This window comes from Erpetoichthys calabaricus, chromosome 8, assembly GCF_900747795.2.
Source record: "Erpetoichthys calabaricus chromosome 8, fErpCal1.3, whole genome shotgun sequence".
NCBI lineage: Eukaryota > Metazoa > Chordata > Cladistia > Polypteriformes > Polypteridae > Erpetoichthys > Erpetoichthys calabaricus.
Genome location: NC_041401.2, coordinates 28,249,200 through 28,256,151, shown reverse-complemented (window position 1 = coordinate 28,256,151; position 6,952 = coordinate 28,249,200).

Here is a 6,952-nt window from a genome sequence, read left to right as displayed (position 1 = left end):
CTTCTCTGTAGAAGGCCCTGGAAGGTTTGTGTAAGTAAAATGAATGGAGCAAAATACTAAGAAATCTTGGAGTAGAACTTGGTGGAGACTGCAAGAATCCTGTGCCTTGGGAGAAGATTTGTGTTCCAGTAAAGCTACGCAGGAATGGCTACTAACAACAATGAGAATGTCCTGGAGTGTCTGGGTCAGTGTCCGGATCTCAATCCATTTGAGAATTTGTAGCTGGACATGAGAAAGGCCACTCACTTGTAATCTGATAGTGCTTGAGTGGTTCTATAAAGAAGAAAAGGGGAAAACTGGCAGTGTGCAGATGTGCAAACCTGATAGAGATAAAGAGACTTGTGCGCATAATGGCTGGAATAGCTACCAAAGGTGTCATCACACCACACTGCCCTCTGACACTGACCCATGTAATAAAAAATAAGTGGGGACAGAAAAATGTGTACTGTGTTAGATTAGGAGCTGGCATGAGTGGCAGACTTTCCAGCAGCTCCGTGTAGGACTTTATCTTCTTTATCTTTCTACCTTTTTCTCTATCTCTCTGATCACTCCTACCACTTTCTTTTATGTGGACTCATTCCCTGGACACTTTTTACTACTTGGACGTGGATTTTTACACGCCAAGACTCGTCTATTCAGGTAGTCAACTTCTAGCGCTGAGAACAAAGGCCAGTGCCGGTGTGGTTCCCTATTTACCTGATGAGGTAAGAAGGCCGTATCGTGGCAGCAGAGCCGGTGCTAAGCTAAAGGCTAAGCGGCTAACGAGGAAGTGGCAATACAAGCCTTTGTTGCCTTCTGTGATCCTGGGAAATGTGAACTCACTACCAAATAAGACTGACTGCGCTGGTGAAAAATGTCAGAAACTACAGAGAATGCAGTTTGTTGTGTTCTTGTGAAGCGTGGCTAACAACTAACATCCCAGATGCTAACGTGGAGCTACCCGGGTTTAGCACAGTTAGAGTGGACAGAGACGCAAATACCTGTGGGAAGCGGAAAGGAGGAAGACTTGCTCTCTATGTGAATACAAGATGGTGCAACCCTGGACACATAAACATCAAAATCTCCACTTGCTGCAGGGACATCGAACTGTTGACCGTAAGTCTGTGTCCCTATTACTTGCCCAAAGAGTCTAGACACGTCATTGTTGTTATTGTTTACATCCCTCCTCGCGCGGACGTGGAGATAGCGGGTGACATCATCCATTCTGCTGTTGCTAAACTACAAACACAGCACCCCGAGATGCTTGTGCTAATCGCTGGAGATTTTAACCATGTGACGCTTTACAAAACATTACCTGCCTTCACCCAGTATGTGGATTGTAACACACATGGAAATAAGACTATTGACCTACTGTATGCAAACGTTAAGGACGCATACAGCACCACCCCACTGCCTGCGCTTGGGAAAGCAGATCATAACCTGGTTCTGCTCCAGCCTCACTACAAACCAAGAGTGAGGGAGCTACCTACAACCACACGCTCATTCAGGAAGTGGTCCCCTGAGGCAGAGCAGGCTTTGAGAGACTGCTTTGGAACTACGGACTGGGATATCCTGCAGGGGTCACATAGTGAGAACATTGAGGAGGCTGTTGACTGCACTACTGACTACATCAGCTTCTGTATGGACATTGTAGTTCCCGTAAGAACAGTACGCTACTATGCTAACAACAATACATGGATTACAAGTGACATCAAGGGCCTTTTGAAGCAGAAGAAAAGGGCTTTTAAAGGCGGTGATCAGCATGAGCTCAAGCGTGTGCAGAAGGAAGACCGAGTCCAGCTCAGGGCAGCGAAGGAGCAGTACAGGAGAAAGCTGGAGCAAAGGTTGCAGAATAACAGCATGAAGGAAGTGTGGGATGGGATGAAGATCATCACTGGCTGCAGCTCGAAGTGGGGTGCCTCCATCAAGAGACAGGGAGAAAGCAAACTTGATGAACAACGTTTTTAGCAGGTTTGACCACCCTAACCCACTCTCACTCTCACCTCAGAGTACTGCATTCTCTACCCATCCTTCTGCTGATATCAGCATAGGAGAGAGTTTTCCCCCAACCACAATTACAGTAGCCCAGGTAAGCAGAGAGCTGAGGAGACTTCGTGCCAGCAAAGCAGTGGATCCAGATGGAGTATCGCCACGACTGTTGAAGGCCTGTGCGTTGGAGCTGGGGAAGTCCTCTACAGTGTATCTTCAACCTGAACCTGGAACAGGGGAGACTCCCGAGGCTTTGGAAAACATCTTGCATCACCCCAGTCCCAAAGGTATCACGTCCTGATGAGCTGAATGACTTCCGGCCTGTTGCCCTGACATCACATCTGATGAAGACCATGGAGCGGCTGCTGCTTCACCACCTGAGGCCACAGGTCCGCCACGCCCTCGACCCTCTGCAGTTCACATACCAGGAGAAGGTGGAAGCGGAGGATGCCATCATCTACATGCTACATCGATCCCTCTCCCACTTGGACAGAGGCAGTGGTGTAGTAAGAATTATGTTTCTGGACTTCTCTATCGCCTTCAACACCATCCAACCTCTGCTCCTTAGGGACAAGCTGACAGAGATGAGAGTAGATTCATACCTGGTGGCATGGATCGTGGACTATCTTACAGACAGACCTCAGTATGTCCATCTCGGGAATTGCAGGTCTGACATTGTGGTCAGCAGCACAGGAGCGCCACAAGTGACTGTGCTTTCTCTGGTCCTGTTCAGCCTATATACATCGGACTTCCAATACAACTCTGAGTCCTGCCACGTGCAAAAGTTTGCTGACGACACTGCTATCGTGGGCTGCATCAGGAGTGGGCAAGAGGAGGAGTACAGGAACCTAATCAAGGACTTTGTTAAATGTTGCGACTCAAACCACCTACACCTGAACACCAGCAAAACCAAGGAGCTGGTGGTGGATTTTAGGAGGCCCAGGCCCCTCACGGACCCCGTGATTATCAGAGGTGACTGTGTGCAGAGGGTACAGACCTATAAATACCTGGGAGTGGAGCTGGATGATAAACTGGACTGGACGGCCAATACTGATGCTCTGTGCTAGATAGGACAGAGCTGACTATACTTCCTTAGAAGGCTGGCGTCTTTCAACATCTGCAATAAGATGCTGCAGATATTCTATCAAACGGTTGTGATGAGCACCCTCTTCTATGTGGTGGTATGCTGGGAAGGAAGCATAAAGAAGAGGGATGGCTCACACCTGGACATACTGGTGAGGAAGGCAGGCTCTATTGTAGGCATGGAGCTGGACAGTTTGACATCTGTGGTGGAGCAACGTGCGCTGAGCAGGCTCCTGTCAATCATGGAGAATCCAATGCATCCACTAAACAGTATCATCTCCAGACAGAGGAGCAGCTTCAGCGACAGACTGCTGTCAATGTCCTGCTCCACTGACAGACTGAGGAGATCATTCCTCACCCACACTATGCGACTCTTCAGTTCCATCCGGATGGTTTAATGGTAACATTATACAAAGTTATTGACTGTTATACCTGCCTTGCACTCTCCACCTTGCACTTTTTGACTTGCACTGTGTTTTTATCACTCTTTATTTAATATTGTTTTTATCAGTATGCTGCTGCTGGAGCATGTGAATTTACCCTTGGGGATTAATAAAGTATCTATCTATCTATCTATCTATCTATCTATCTATCTATCTATCTATCTATCTATCTATCTATCTATCTATCTATCTATCTATCTATCTATCTATTATTTGTATTGCACTGCTGCACATAAGTATTTGAACACCTGGCAATCAGCAAGAATTCTGGCTCTCAAAGACCTGTTACTCTGCCTTTAAGAAGTCCACCTCTACTTCACTTAGTAATCTTAATTAGTAGCACCTGTCTGAGCTCTTTAAAGACACCTGTCCACCCCACAGTCAGTCAGACTCCAACTACTACCATGGGCAAGACCACAGAGCTGTCAAAAGACACCAGAGACAAAACTGTGGACCTCCAGAAGGCTGGAAAGGGCTACGGGGCAATTGCCAAGCAGCTTGGTGAAAATAGATCAACTGTTGGAGCAATTGTCAGAAAATGGAAGAGGCTAAAGACGAGTGTCAGTCTCCCTTGGACTGGGGCTCTATGCAAGATCTCACCTCGTGGGGTATCACAGATGATAAGGTGAGGAATCAGCCCAGAACTACACGGGAGGAGCTGGTCAAATACATGAAGAGAGCTGGGACCACAGTTTCAAAAGTCACTGTCGGTAGAACACTATGCCGTTATGCTTTCAAATCACGCATTGCATGGAAGGTTCCCCTGCTCAAGTCATCACATGTCCAGGCCCGTCTGAAGTTTGCCAATGACTATCTGGATGATCCAGAGGAGGCATGGGAGAAAGTCATGTGGTCAGATGAGACCAAAATAGAACTTTTTGGTCTAAACTTCACTCGCCGTGTTTGGAGGAAAAAGAAGGAGGAGTTGCATCCCAAGAACAATATCCCTACTGTGAAGCTTGGGGGTGGAAACATCATGCTTTGGGGGTGCTTTTCTGTGAAGGGGACAGGACGACTGCACTGTTTTAAGGAGAGGATGAATGGGGCCATGTATTGTGAGATTTTGAGCAACAACCTTCCCTCAGTCAGAGCACTGAAGATGGGTCGTGGCTGGGTCTTCCAACATGACAATGACCCGAAGCACACAGCCAGGATAACCAAGGAGTGGCTACGTAAGAAGCATATCAAGGTTCTGGAATGGCCTAGCCAGTCTCCAGACCTAAATCTAATCAAAAATCTTTGGAGGGATCTGAAACTCCATGTTGCTCAACGCCAGCCCCGGAACCTGACAGATCTAGAGGAGATCTGTGTGGAGGAGTGGGCCAAAATCCCTGTTGCAGTGTGTGCAAACCTGGTCAAGAACTACGGGAAACGTTTGACCTCTGTAATTGCAAACAAAGGTTTCTGTACCAAATATTAATACTGATTTTCTCAGGTGTTCAAATACTTATGTGCAGCAGTGCAATACAAATAAATTCTGTACAAATCATACAATGTGATTTCCTGAATTGTTTTTTTTTTTACATTCTGTCTCTCACAGTGGGAATGCACCTACAATGTGAATTTCAGACCCCTCCATGATTTCTAAGTGGGAGAACTTGCAAAATCGCAGGGTGTTCAAATACTTATGTTCCTCACTGTATGTATGTATATTTAAACATATACATACACATACACATATATATATATATATATATCCATCCATCCATCCATTTTCCAACCCGCTGAATCCGAACACAGGGTCACGGGGGTCTGCTGGAGCCAATCCCAGCCAACACAGGGCACAAGGCAGGAAACAATCCTGGGCAGGGTGCCAACCCACCGCAGGACACACACAAACACACCCACACACCAAGCACACACTAGGGCCAATTTAGAATCGCCAATCCACCTAACCTGCATGTCTTTGGACTGTGGGAGGAAACCGGAGCGCCCGGAGGAAACCCACGCAGACACGGGGAGAACATGCAAACTCCACGCAGGGAGGACCCGGGAAGCGAACCCGGGTCCCCAGGTCTCCCAACTGCGAGGCAGCAGCGCTACCCACTGCGCCACCGTGCCGCCATATATATATATATGTGTTTTTTTTTTAAATAAAAGATTAATGGATGGCTACCTTAACAGGGATGAAAGGCTCCTACCTTACTGAACTGCCCTAGTGTTTTCCAAGACTTGCATGTGTCCACATAAGGAGACTGAAGTGCAGCATTTTCAAAAACATAACAGGTTAGCAATGTGCGCAGCATACACCAACAGGAAGTATCCAGTCCATAAGCACACAGTATGGCTCAATATGTGATTTGTATATGCAAACGATTACAAAACCCTGTTTCATCTCACTGCCAAGACCAGGATTTTGGCACAAAGATGAAACAGCATTTGCTAATCTTTTAGTTCTCTCTGTTAAGAAGAAGGTCAGCCAAAGAACAGCCTCTGTTCTTTACAAAACAGGTTAAAAATCAAGGCAAATACAAGGTAATTTTTTGAAAAAGTAATATGAAAATACAGTACACTGTAAGGAAAACAGCGTTAAAAATATCAGCACTATTCTCAAATGGTTATTCATTTTCCAAAACTGCTTACTCCATTCTCACTATTAGGTCATATTTCAATGATTATGTTAATGGACAGATACTTTTATATTCATTTGTGTTAGTCATTTTTTCATCTTGTGTGTTTAAACAAATCTGTGTCTTTATGTGTACTCATTATGTAATTTGTAACGTTTGTAATTGCATTTAGCTTTAAAGTTGTTACAGCACTATAAGCAGGTACTTGGTGAAAAGCACTACACAAAAATAAACTGAATTGAACTGAAGTCAGTTAATGCTGATCTCGAGTGACACAGTGGTAGTGCGGTTTTCTCCTTCTGGGTTTTGGGTGGGTTTCCTCCCAAAGACATTCAAGTTACGTGAATTGGTGTTGCTGAACTGGCCTGTGTGTCTTCACCCTGTGATGGACTGGCACCATGTCCAGATGATGTTTCTGCTTTGCTTGGATATGCTTCAGCTGCCCTGTGATCATGCTATGGATAAGTGGTTAAAGCAATGAATGGACAATAAGAAGACATTCAAAGTTGCTCTTAAACAGTTCACTGCGGTACTAAATTAGTAATAATAATTCATCCCTTTCCAAAATCAGTTATCCAGTTCAGAGGTGTAGACAGCTGATACTTCATTCAGTAGCATTGTGCACACTCATACACACACTTTCACACTGGGCCAATTTAGAGTCGCAGATTAACCTGAACACATCTTTTGGTTCAGAGCTCCTGGAGACAGAAATACACAGAGAGATGTAATCTTACTCATTACATTTATTCCAACATAAAGTTTAAAGGTATCAACTTAATGATTATAATAGTAATAATTTTTTTCACTTTTCAACCCCACTTAAATGTATTTCAGTATACAGCCTATAACAAGAATAATAATTTGATTATTTATGTTCTGAGCATC